The sequence below is a fragment of the Eublepharis macularius genome, chromosome 8, assembly GCF_028583425.1.
Source record: "Eublepharis macularius isolate TG4126 chromosome 8, MPM_Emac_v1.0, whole genome shotgun sequence".
In the NCBI taxonomy this organism is placed as follows: Eukaryota; Metazoa; Chordata; class Lepidosauria; order Squamata; family Eublepharidae; genus Eublepharis; species Eublepharis macularius.
The window spans coordinates 123,612,060-123,626,126 of NC_072797.1; the positions used below are offsets into that span (position 1 = coordinate 123,612,060).

General features: G+C 40.2%; 1 protein-coding gene across 2 annotated transcripts in view; it reads right to left on the bottom strand.

The window, feature by feature from the left end:
• Positions 1-14,067, bottom strand: part of LOC129334356 (A-kinase anchor protein 2-like) — a 132,150-nt gene that overhangs the window by 44,225 nt on the left and 73,858 nt on the right. The gene's annotated exons all lie outside the window — the stretch shown is intronic.

Sequence of the window (14,067 nt, forward strand, 5' to 3'; positions counted from 1 at the left end):
CATGGGTATCCGTTATCCATTTATTTTCAGTGTAATAACCTGATATCAAGATGTCAAGCTAGTCTGAATATGTTTCTAGCCCTCATTATCACAGGAAAATGACAAACATTAGCACAAAGGACTTTTTTTTTAAAAAAAAAGGCAAAGAAAAATCCAATAAAAACCTAAACAGCCTGGGACCTTCTCCCATATGAGCTTATCTGTCAATAAGGACGGAGAACTGTAGCCCTTCTTGGAGTTTCCTTACCTTCCTGAATTTAGGCACGTGACTATAAAACAAAGGATCTTTTTTGCAATGGACGCTTTCTAGGGTTGCCAGCCTCCAGGTAGTGGCTGGAGATCTCCCAGAATTACAACTGGTCTCCAGGCCACAGAGATCAGTGCACCTGGAGAAAATAGCTACTTTTGGGGGTGGACTCTATTGAATTATGCTATGCCAAGGTCCTTTCCCTCCCCAAACCCCCTTTCTCCAGGTTTCTCCAGGTTTCACCCTCCAGATCTCCAGGAATTTCCCAATTTGGAGCTGGCAACCCTAATGCTTTCTTATGGAACTCCATCCCAAAGGCTGTTCTCCTGCTGTATTCCCTACTATCATTTTGGAATAGAGCAAAATTGGCCCACTTCTTCCATGCTTAAATGTCCCCTCTGTTAACTGATAATCACTACCCTGTGTGAGTTCCTCTGATCTGCAGTTTCTTTTTTTAAATTCTGTCAGCTGATTGGTTTTTTTTTTAAGTTTTAGAATTTTATTTGAAAAGAAAAATACAAATAGCAATAGAAAGTGCACAGAAACTTATACAAAATACAGGATAATAAATCTGAACTACAACTGAAAAGTATATTCAGAACATGTGGTTACACAGGTAACTTATGAAATGTTTCTCCTTTCCCTCTCCTTAATTACTAAGGGCCAAGCTACACATGACGAATGACACTTGAACAGCAAGTGTATTTCTCCCTGTTCACTTGCCCTCCAATCAATCCACTTGCTGTTCAAGTGTCTGTTCACTTGCCCTCCAATCAATCCACTTGCTGTTCAAGTGTCATTCGTCATGTGTAGCTTGGCCCTTAGTTGTTGATTTGGTTTACTTTATTTATTTAAAACTTTTTAATGCCGCTTTCCCACCTAATTTGGGCCTTCAAGGCAGCTAACAGTTAAAACCACTAAAATCAATTATAAAAAACATAATATATAAAACAACAATTAAAAACAAACAGGAAGGAGGATCAACAAGGGGACACCAAGCAAAAGGCAGAACAGGGTCGTTATTCAGAGGCAGGCAATGGCAAACCACTTCTGTCACTCTCTTGCCTTGAAAACCCCAGCAGGGGTCGCTGTAAGTCAGCTGGGACTTAACAGCACTCTCCACCAAACAAACCAGAGATCTCTTTAGTCCTGAAGGAATTTGGCATGGATGAGGATTAAAGATTTTCAACATATGAGTCGCAGTTTTACCATGATGATTGTCCACAATGGCTTCTTTATTATGAGCTACTTCTGTGGCTGCTATTAATATATTCAGCACAAGATCTTAAAATAGACACCAGAAAACCCTCATTTTCTCATGGCCCCACCCTAAGAGAAAGGAATTGTTGTTTCTAAAAAGGGAATTGAAAGGGCAACTTTTTATCTGGGTTGAAACCATTTAATAACTTGAAGTAACCAAGGCCTGAATTAAACAAAGCTTGGGTGTGATATTACAGACCGGTTGCAAAATATTTGTATCATTTTGCTAAGCTAAAAAGCTTAGAATGGCTATTACAAGAAAGCTATCCCAATGCAAGCTGCACTTTCTACTGACTTTTAATGGCAAACTTAGGGTTTTCCCGCACACTCAATTTATTTCTGGTTTTCTTAGCAGTCAATCTCCAAACACTGGTATCAGTTTGGGCATGGTTCTTCCACATGTCTGCCCTCCCTTTGCATTTTTGCTGTTGTGGAATCAGTTTATTTTGTTCTTCACATGCCTTAAATAATGAGGATTTTCAAGAGAGGGTGATGTCGTCATTGGTGACATCACAGCACAATACCCTTTTTATTTTTTTGTGTGCATGCTTATATTTATAGGAAAAGAGGTGGTGGAACTCATATATATATAGGAAAAGGAACTCATATATATATATATATATATATATATATATATATATATATATATATATATATATATATATAGGAACTCATATATATATAGGAACTTATATATATAGGAAAAGAGGTGGTGGAACTCAGTGGGTTGCCCTCAGAGAAAATGGTCACGTGGCTGGTGGCCCCGCCCCCTGATCACCAGACAAAGGGGAGTTTAGATTGCCCTTCGCACCGCACAGCAGCGCGGAGGACAATCTAAACTCCTCTCTGTCTGGAGATCAGGGGGCGGGGCCACCAGCCATGCGACCATTTTCAAGAGGTTCCAGAACTCCATTCCCCCGCGTTCCCCCTGAAAAAAAGCCCTGGATATAAGGCATATCTTCACATGGGGACTAGAGACTTACTTTAAAAAAAAATGAAAGCTGGGAGTTCAGAGAATCTGCTGCAACTTTTATTACAATGTTAGATTGATCTATCAATACAAAATTGATGACTGGATAAAAGTAAGCCTTGATTCCTTTTTTCCTTATATATCTACAAGGGAAGGAACTAGAGTCTAACTTTTTCAAAAAAAATGAAAGCTGGTAGTTCAGAGAAACCATGGCACCTTTTATTACAATATTAGGTTAATCTACTGATATGAAAATGACAATTAAAAAATATCAAAACAAAACCAGGAAGGGGGAAAAAGAAGGCAGGAGGAGGAGAGGTTCAGCGATGATGAAAGTCCAATAATCAAAAAGTGGGTTGGAGGTGGGTGGGAATAGGTCGGGCCAACAAAACTGAGAGAAATATTAAACACGAGGAAAAAATTGACTCAAAATCAGCGTTGAGAAAAAGATCTGGGTAAAAGTGGTCTCAAAAGAACTGGATAAAAACTGGGGGGAAATCAAAAAGCTCAAAAGCAAAACCTAAAGGCCAAAAAATGCATGTGGAACTTGGGATAAATTGAAGCAGTATGGGGCCAGAACTGACAAAACAAAAACAAAAAACCATGCAGGAACCCCTTAAACACATGCTCAAAGCTGTCCAATTTAAATAAACAGAACCTGAAGTTCTTAACTTTAACCACAGATTGTCCTACGAATGTTGACACGCAATGGCAACTTTTTAAAAACTTTCTACCAGAAAATTGTGTTCCAGGGCCAAAAAATGATACACATCTGCACTAACCTTTGACTATGATCACAAATGACATATAATACTTAAGCATTTAAGAAAGTGAGTTAGTTTCAGGACAGAATTTTAGGTTAGACTGATGGCAGCAACAGTAAACATTCTTATGGCTCATTAAAGGTTACCAGAAAATCGATCTGATCCTTAACATATTTTTAATCACAAAACATTTTCTTCTTTCAGCTGAAACCTTTTCAACTCCATTGCTCAGAGCAGTTTCCAGTAATAAGCAAAAAATGGACAAACTTGTTTCTGTTTAAATATTTCCAGGTCAGTCCTTCAACATGCTTGGAAATTCCCCACTGACCGCTCAAACTAAGCCTCTGCGCAATAAAGGTCATCTCACTAGGTTCACACAGAGTTGGCTAAAAAGGAAAGGCCTGGACAATTCTTTGCTACAAGAAAAGGAAACGAGCTTGGGTCGTAACACACTACTTCGATGATCAAATGCAAGCGTGGCCATTCTGAGTCTGCTATCTGTTGACTGGCCAGTGGGATCACTACCCACTTTCACTCTGTAAGCTACCCCTCCGTACACACACAGGATGATTTTCATTAAAATTTTAGCATTTGCTCTGTAGATAACTTCACATTAATGAGTTATACTTTTCAGTGACCCACAGAGGTTCCAGAATCCATCCGACAGTTCACATACTAGTTGGGGAATTCAGTTACATCAGTTGCTCATTCAAATTCAGGACATTGCATGCATATGTAGTCACACGGGACTTTCAGGCGGCACTGCAAGAACAGCGGGAAGCTGAAAGCAGTGAGTACACTTGGCTCTGGATTAAACAGTTTGCAAAGCCACTCCAAGTGCCAGTTATGAGAGGCTCTTAACCTGTATATACATAATAGTAAAAGTGCCAGCAAGCTAGGATTAGAAGTGTAGGTGGAATTTGCAACATGGAGGGAGGAGGGAGAAAGAAGAAGCTAATGAGCCTGCAGTCTGCTCCCAATATTTTCATCACTGTTAAAAGACTGCCAGTGTTAGCCTGTACTGATTGTTTCTCTCTTTCATTCTCTGAGAAAACTACCACAAACTCTATTTCTCTCTCTTACTTTCACTAACTCACACACAGTGCATTAAGGGCAAAACTACAAGTCACATAAGTCTGCATGTAATTTAAGACAAGAGATGCTTTTTCCCAGGGGTCATTTCGTAGAAAAAGAGCTGGAGGAACTCATTAGCATAACTCATTAGCATAACCTATTAGCTTATGCCACACCCCTTGCCATTACCAGAAGTGTGTCATCAGCATAACCGATTTGCATATGCTGCACCCCCTGACATCACTTATCCTGGCTGTTTTGGACCCAATCCTGGCCATTCAGGGCCGAAATTGGACCCAAAATGGCAAAAAGGGGCTGAAAATGGCCAAAAAGGGGCCCAAAATGGTCAGGATTGGGCTGCTGCTGAGTGGGAGAGTGATCCACCACCTGTCAGAGGCCCGATCTGGGCCGTTTTGGCCCCAATCCAGGCTGAAAAGGGGCCCAAAATGCCGAGAGTCAGGTGGGCACAGCCACCTGACATGTGACTTCTTTGGGGAACTGCATTCCTGCGTGTTTCCCCTCAAAAGGAGCCCCGCTTTTTCTTAGGTGAAACTAACTTCAAAAAGGGGCGTCCTTGAACAGCAAGATGACTGGAAGGGTCACCTCACCCTTTCCCTGCCTACCATTTTCTCAGTACAAATTGCTCCCCAAAGCCTCTTTCCTTTCCAAACATGTTTGTAATAGTAATTTTGGGAAGGGTGTACTAGAGTAAAGAACTTATTTTTTCATAATTATTGTCCCCTCTGGAAGTTTCCCTAAGAAAAGAAGCAACAGATTTTTGTTATATGCGCATGCCCTATTGTGTAGGGACAGTGTGCTGAGACTGGTAATAGTGCACACATGTAAGACAAGAAAACTATTCTATTCACAGAGAAAAAGCAACATTACCAATGTCTCGGCACAAAATGAACTGTTAAAATAAAACAGATGTGGCTGTTGCATTCCTGACTGCCCTCATTTGCTTGTTAGAATTCAACGCTGCACTGTTATTTCACAACTTTTGTGCACTAAGGAAAACAAGTGTTTTATAATTAATTATATAACTTAATTAGCAGAAAGCCATACTAATAATATCCTCATTACATAATTATCTCATATACATCTAACTAGGACAAGCAATTATGATATTATACAATTTCTGAAGCTCATGCACTTATTATTAGCACTGTTCTTATATTTTAAAATGTTTGTTTACATCTCAAAATGTAAGAGTCCACAGGCAACAGTCGCCAAAACATCTGAGCAATGCAATATTGAAAGCAGCAGAAGTAAAAAAAAAAGAAAAGTAAGTCTATTAGAGCAAGTGAGGAAATGAAAAAAATGTCAATGAATAAAGAAAATGTGTTTTATTAATGAAAGCATCAGGGACATGCAACGTTAAGAACATTTACACATCACTTATTTCAATGGGAGAGTTAAGCCTGTGCTTAAATCTGTCTCAGTGAAACAATGCTTAACTTTAGTTCAACTGTCTTCAGTGGAGGGAGAGAGGGGGCCCCTCTCTCCCTCCTCTTCTATATTTGACCAGTCTCTGTATCATGCATCTGACGAAGAGAATTTGATTCTCGAAAGCTTATGCTACAATAAAATTGGTTAGTCTTAAAGGTGCTACTGGACTCTTTTCGATTTTGCTACCACAGACTAACACGGCTAACTCCTCTGCATCTATGTCTTCAGTGGAAATGTGTCGTGTTACTGGATGAAAATCCATAGATGAAAGTGACAAAAATTACTTTTTTTGTAAACAGTTTAGAATCCCTCTAGTAACACTGTTAAAGGAGTTACAACTGACAGTATAAACTTTGCTTTCCGATATGAAATTACTTGAAACTACGGATGTATGGTTATGTCCTTTTTATTTTCATATGCTGTGAACCTTTTTCATTTTGCTGATGCTCCCCAGGAAACAAAAAAAATGGCACAGAAATAGACCAATGGCTTAGAGTAAGAGAATAGCAAAAACGAAACAGGAATGTTAAAGTTGAAACAGCAGGGTGGAGAAATACACTAACATCCCTAGTCAAAAGAAGAAAGAAAAATATGAAAATTATTAGCCAAAAAGTACAGCTTTCATCAAAAGCTGGAATTTTTCCCTACTGGCATACTTACCATCACAGTCATACTGTTGCAAACTGCAGGCTAGGATCTAGAGTAGAGATGGGCATGAAAAGTTTGAGACGAACCAGGCCGGTTCGTGGTTTGTGAACCGGCGGTTCGTCAGAGTCCATTTCTGATGAATCACCACGAACTTTAGGCTGGTTCATTTGGTTCTTTTTTTGGTTCATCACTGCAGACAGTCTGACACAAATCAATCCGTTTCCTAGGCAACAGAGGATGAGCTTCCTGCAGACCTTCTGCTGTCCCAGAAGTGGCCTTCTGCTGACCTGGATGCGACGTTTTCATGAACCAAATGAACCAGTTCGTGAAAGTTCATGGTTCGTGAAAAGAGTTTCACACTATTTTCTGGATACCTTTGCCTGCAAGGTTCAATATTCAAAAACCTACTGTAACTACTGATGCAAGTGTAAAATCCTGCTTCCTCTGATCACTTTGAAGGAACTATTTTTTTAGTAAACATAGCATTTCCCACACACGCATGCTTTGTCTTTCAGTACCAGATGCTATGTTATCAGTGACATTTGTACAATGTACTTTGGTAAAACTGCAATTATTTGTGAGTTTTGGAAAGCATTAGCGTATCTTCCCCTATCTTGAAATTTCTCTGTCACAGAAGGTGACTGTAGGAAGAAGAACGGAGCATGAATAGTGGTCAGAATAGGAGAAAATACAGCAACAAAAGACAAAACTCAAGCGCATTTTTGGTTGCCTTCTTCAGGGTTTGAGCTTAATGAAAAGTGAGTACAAGCATCCAATACTTTCAAGACATGGAAATATTCTGAAAGAGTCAATGAAAAAGATGCATTTTAAATACAGACTGAACATTTTTTCTCATTACATACTAATGGATCGCCTACTTTTCATACCATTACCACCCACTTCAAATCCAGGTCAGTATTAACCATTGTTATAGAGCTCCCGTGGTGCAGAGTGGTAAGCTGCAGTACTGCAGCCCAAGCTCTGCTTATGGCCTGAGTTCGATCCTGGTGGAAGCTGGGTTCAGGTAGTCGGCTCACGGTTGACTCAGCCTTCCATCCTTCCAAGGTTGGTAAAATGAGTACCCAGTTTCCTGGGGGCAAAGTGTAGATGATTGGTGAAGGCAATGGCAAACCACCTCGTAAAAAGTCTGCCAAGAAAACGTTGTGATGCGATTTCCCCCCATGGTAAGTAATGACTCAGTGCTTGCACAGGGGACTGCCTTTACCTTTTTATTAACCATTGTTACTGATAGTATCACACCCTAAAACTAAGCTGCAGTTAAGGCCAGCAGAGAGAAGGGAAAAGCTCTGAGGAAGAAACAGGTAACAGGTTTTTTATTCACGGTCAATGACCAGCATGAAAAACATCAATAAAGAGTACCACTGGAGAAAATAAATCATAAAATCATTCACAATAAATCACTAAAATCGTTCATAATACCATAATATGACATTTAGAATGCTTAGTAGTACACTAAAATCTGAGATTCCTTCGCATAGCCATTAAGGTTTTCCTAAAAGCAAGCCATCCAAATCTGGCCACCTGTTGAGTGACCTCAGGGTCCTGTCTGAAAGAAAACTCCCCCGAGTGCATACTCTTTGGCTACAGGTAAGGGGTTAAATCAAAGAGAAAGGGAGAGATTCACAAAGATTACTATACCCCTTGCATTCAAACATGACACGTTCAATCCTTTCCTGAGGAAGAAAAACCTGTCCCAAGTCCTTCAGTTATGGCCCATGGTTAACAGACACTCTGTTAAACCGGCTTGGCTCCTTCATTCTGACCTCTGCCAACTGGGGTCAGCTACCTTTTGGCAAGAGCCCAACTAAATCAAAATTAGGAAGATGAGATCAATGAAGAGCCAGTATAAGAAAGCTACCCGGATTTGGGATTTTAATACAACTTTACGTTACTGATAACTGACACATTGATTAGTAGTTACCTATAAAGTCTTTGCAGCCCAAACACTGGCTGTTGTGAGTCTTTTATTAGGTGGCGCACACGAAGTATCACAATAAGTAATATACAATATGCAGGAGTACCCTGAGCAGTTGTTTTAGTGCACTTTCATAATTTGTGCATAGTATGCACTTACATTACAGGCCAACTAAGAAGCCCTTTGGTCCCATAGAAATCTTTGCCTGCCATTCCCTTCACATACTGGTTATTCCAGCATCCTATCTACCCCTCCAACATGCTTTATTCTAAAATATTTTTTTCTTTTTAAAGAGGCATATCCAGCTCTGGAGTCATAGGCTGTAGACCACCTGCTATATAGCATAACTAATAGCTAGCATTTTTTTTATCTCCAGAGGACTAGAGGGATTAAATTGGCAACCCAGGAGAGTCTAGAATTGAACACACTAAGCCCGTTCAAGATATAGACCAAGGTTCACTGGAAAGGAACTTAGTTTTATGATTGTCAGGTCCCCTTATCCTCCTGAAAGGAGGGGGGACCTAATGCTCACTTTTTTGTTGTTCTTTCATCGCACCATGAGCTCAAGGGTGGTGTGACAACCTCACTTCCAGGAAATGATGTCATTGTGCCACGCTGGGAGCTTGCCCAGGAGGCTTCTTTCCCTCCCATTGGACAGGTGAGTGGTGGTGGGGATGAAGGTGGAAGCGGAGGATCCTTGGCCCCCACCGGGGGACCTGAGATCCCTAGTTAATTTGCAAGATTCCAGGACTTCTTTCTTCCCCTGAAATCTGTGATCTTGCTATTTTGTGATGCATCATGACAGCGTGTTTGGTATTAAGCAAAGCCGAGTTCTTGCTGTCTGAGTCAGTTTTTTTTAAATAGCCCAAATGGCTTACCACAAGTCCCATCAATTTTCCATATAGCAGAAAACTGAAGTGCCTTATAGACTTTCAATTGATTAACACATCCAGAGCAAACAACATTTGGTTTCTATAATTTAGAGATTAACTTTTAAATCCAAAAGCTACGCAATAGTTTGCATTGTTGCTATCTAGAAGCTCCAAGTAAGATCATTAACTTTGTCTCCTAGGTCGGTTATTTTTAAACGATGTTCTGGGGAACGATGGGGTTCCTTGGAAGCTTATCAGGGCTGCTTCTTTTGAGAGGATCAGTAATTGAGGATAAGCTTCCCTGAGAGACAGGTTGCCTGCCACTACAATCTTCTCTGCAATGACAACTGCAAGAAAATGTTGAATATATTCAGTTCAGTCCAGTCCACTCAAGTTCAATTCAGTCCAATAGCATGAGCTGAGGCTCCCTGTAATGTGGGCAGGCAGGCACTCCAGAAAAGCAGGGGTCATTTCGTAGAAAAAGAGCTGGAGGAACTCATTAGCATAACTAATTAGCATATGCCACACCCCTTGACATCACTGGAAGTGTGTCATTAGCATAACTGATTTGCGTATGCCACACCCCCTGACATCACCTATCCTGGCTGTTTTGGACCCAATCCTGGCCATTCAGGGCCAAAATTGGGCCCAAAATGGCAAAAAGGGGCTGAAAATGGCTGAAAAGGGGCCCAAAATGGTCAGGATCAGGCCGCTGCTGAGCAGGAGAGTGATCCACCACCCATCAGAGGCCCAATCCGGGCCGTTTCAGCCCCAATCCAGGCCAAAACAGGCCCCAAATGGCTGAGAGTCAGGTGGGCGGGGCCACCTGTCATGTCACCTCTTTGGGGAACTGCCGGAACTGCGTTCCAGCATGTTCCCCCTCAAAATGAGCCCTGCATAAAAGACATGCCAGGGTTCTTCTCCAGACAAATCAGTGCAGAAAGAGTTCTCTATTGAACACTTGATGGTATTATTTACGGTGTCAGAAAGAGGAGACAGTTACAGCCAAAGAAGTCTTCCTTAGACAATGCCTTGTTTCACACATGTGAAAACATGGTTTAACTATGGTTACTTGGGAAACCAGGATTCTGTTCACATTCAAATCCTGGGTTGCCTCAACACTCCCATTTGCTGTTTTCCTTGCAGAGACCTCATTTATATCCCAGCCTGCACTGCGGTGACGATAGCACTAGGAAACAGACCAGGGTGGGCTTTAACCAAGATATCTATGCTTGTGTATCTCACACACTTCAGACAAATTGTGGTTAATTAAAAAAAATTAAACTATAGATTCAGATATTTGCTTGATAGATGCTAACCAACCATAATCAGTAGAGTGATGATCACAGCAACCATAGCTAGCTTAATTAAACTACAGTTTCATATGATGTCCAAACCAAGTTGTTGACTGAAAGGAAATGTAAGTCCTCTGCATTGTTAAGTTAACAGTCCTCGAGCTTTAATTAAAACGACTTCAGTACCAAACAAAAGGAGGCAACTCCTGTCATTCCAAAGGAGTTCTACAACAAAGTTTTGCTTGCTACTCCTGTGAATAAGCCCAACCTAACAAATCAACAAATGTTGGACTGCCCTCTTCAGCTTTAACTGTCTGCTCTCCTCATAATCAAAGACTGTCATCACCTTCCTTAAAAAAAAAGAAAAGAAACTCTAGAATTTCCCTGATTTAGATACAAGAACAGTGCTGGATAAACATACATACAATAGATGGGCACAGAGGACCAAGCATTTCAGTCTCCAAGACGAAGCCATTATGCGGGCTGTGAACACCACTGCAGTATCCTTCCACTGTTCAAATTCCAAATGTTTGCAGAAACAGACATTTTGCCACATACATTTTAAAAAAATGTAGACAGCTTTTTGGTTTGTCAGTTTAAAGAATTTGAAGGAAATATCCGCTACTGATAACAAAAGTATAGGAAATTTCACAGATATTTAAAAACAAGCTTCAAGAGTTACTAACTAAACAATCTCTTCCAGCACCTTCCTTCTGGATGCAGAGTCTAGATAGGATGATACTGTTATCCTATACGTGGTCAGGAGGACTCTGTGGGTAAGCCCAACCCAACAAATCAGAGTAAAGCAGAGCGCAAGATTATGTTGTGTCTCACTGTGTACACCAAGTCACATGTTGTGCCTCTAATATGACCCACCCATAAAGATGTCTAACATACAAGTAAGAACGCCCTTTCCTGTATGCTTTATGTCCATGTCATCTGATATATGTTCGTTATGGATTGATAAGAAGGAGCACTGATGGCAGTCACTTTAGAGCAATCAGTAAAATGGTGATTTGTGAGTATATGTTGTATATATGTATCAAATAATGATGGTTGCGATAAGGGATGTATATATTTATTATATTTATTATTTATTTATACAGATGCATTTTTATTACAGTCCAGCTTTAATTGTGCCCAGAAGAAGTGTTATATACACGAAACGGGAATTGTCTAATATGCCTGCATAATCCCGTCGGCACATCATTGGAGATTATTGCAACTTGGATTGGACTGGAGTCACCTCTTCTCTTAGCTCTGTGACTTTTATGAGTGTGCCCATTGTGGCGTTTACTACAGTCTTGCTGGATATAAGTGTTTACCATAACAACTTGGACATAGGAAAAGCATTGTATCTAATTGTATTTATTGATATTGTATATTTATTAAGGCACTTTTGCACTTTGCACTCATTTAAAAAGAATGTTATACAATTTAATTGCTGGCTAATGGTTTATTCCCGGACTTGTTAATTCTAGCTATCACTATCTGGGTTTTCCCTGCTATTTCTGCTAACATACAAGTAAGGCAAATTCAGCACCAACGGGCTGATAGCAGCAATTAATTCAGCTCTGCAAGTTAAGCCAAAACGCAAGGGATTTGCCCCATTCAAATGTTACGCTCCTTGGATGGCAAGTGCTGATGGAAACAAGAAAGGGCGCACTGGGTGGACATGAAAATAAAGCGTAATCTGCCTCACAGGGTTGACATGGGATAAAAAGGAGTAGATGAGAACCAATGTAAGCTGTTTTGGGTCCCCAATAAGGGAAGAAGTGAGGTATAAATGAAGTTGAATAGCAACAACAGAAATATAATTAAAATTATTAGCTGTATTTCAAGGTGATTCCCTGTCACTTTTCTTGTCATTGTTATGATACTACTAACAATGATACTGAATAAAACATGTTGCCGATAAGAGATTTTGATGGGAGCAAGGAAATATCTTATTTGCTAAATATGGATGAGATTAAATTATACAGAAAATCTGAGTGCAAATATTTAGTCAAGATATAGCTATAGACTTTGGAACTGGAAAATATGCAATGCTATCAATAGGGTGAGAGAGAACACTGAATCGGATAGAATATAACTTGTGGATGGAAACCGAACCTATTGCTTAGACTATGAAGAAAACTACAAATATTTGGGTATATTGTAAGCTAATAATATTCAGCATACAATAGTGACAAAGGGTCTGAAAATACTCACAATTAAATGGTAGAAATATAATTTGTGTTATACACACCTAGGCCTTCCCAGTAATTCAGTACAGCACTGGAATTGTAGATTGAACACAAGCCAAATTGGATGCAAAATTAGGAAAATTATGACAGCCAATTATGCCCTACATTCTCAAAGTGACATTGTTAGAAGTAAAACAAAGAGTAGAAGAAAAAAGGGCACTGAATGGTTACATGAAGAGCAAGAAAGAAAAGATGCTGGCTGTCATTTAAAGAGAAGGAATAGTTAAAGTTAAGGGTACAAAGGACAAATATAGGAAAGAAACATTGAAAAACCACACGGGAGGCATGGCAAAGTAAACCACTGTATGGTCATTACATGAGGAATACTGAGGGTAAAGTCAACAAGAGTAACAACTGGAAATAGCTAACGTAAGGGATACCGAAAAAAGAGACAGAAGGACTTATATCAGCCGCAGAAGAACAGGCATTAAGACTGATCAGTATGAAAGCAAAAACTGAAAAGACCACGAATGACAGTGTAGATGATGTAATGAAGGAGATGAAACAACGGGTGCAGGAAGACTGCATGAGCTGACAATAAAAGCTGCCATAGTGAAGTAGCCGCAACGTTGCATGGAGATTTATGCAAAAAGTGTAAGCTATCATCTGCAAAGTACTGATGAGAACAAAAGCCTGAGAAAGTTGTTGAAAAGGAGAAAGACCTTGTGAGATTTCAAAATCCAAATAGATAAGAAGTTAGAACATAATACTCTGGAAAGTAAGAAGGAGAAACTGATCAATGTGGTAATCCCAGGTGATAGTTGAAGAAAAAGGGATCAAAAGCATAAGAAAATATCAAGACCTAAGATCCAAAGTTCAGCATCTCTGGGAGAAACATACAACAGTTACTTCAGTAGTGATGGGAATGCTAGATTCGATTCCAAGTAAATGTCTAGGCGACATCAGTATAGACAGGATAAGATTTGGGCATGTGCAAACAGCCACTCTACTTGGAACATGCCACATACTAAGGAGATGCCTCATGGACTCCTAGATTCTTGACTACAATCTGAGTTGATGAAGGACCAAAAAATTCCAGCCCAAACATCTGGTGGGCTGTGATAAGATCACATCATCACCATCAGCTTATTCTAGCTCTGTCCCCTTGCTCCCAGTATGTTTAGATGTGGGCGGGGGAGAAGGAGAAAGTCCCCGCCTCGCTGCCACCAGCCCTGGAATCTTTTGGAGGAAGCTGCTTTCAGCAACACCTTTTTGCCTATTCAGGACCCTGGACAACACCCTGTTTGAGCTTCCACAAAGGAAGAAAGCCAACCCCTGGGATGGAAAGTTTACCTTTGATGCTGAG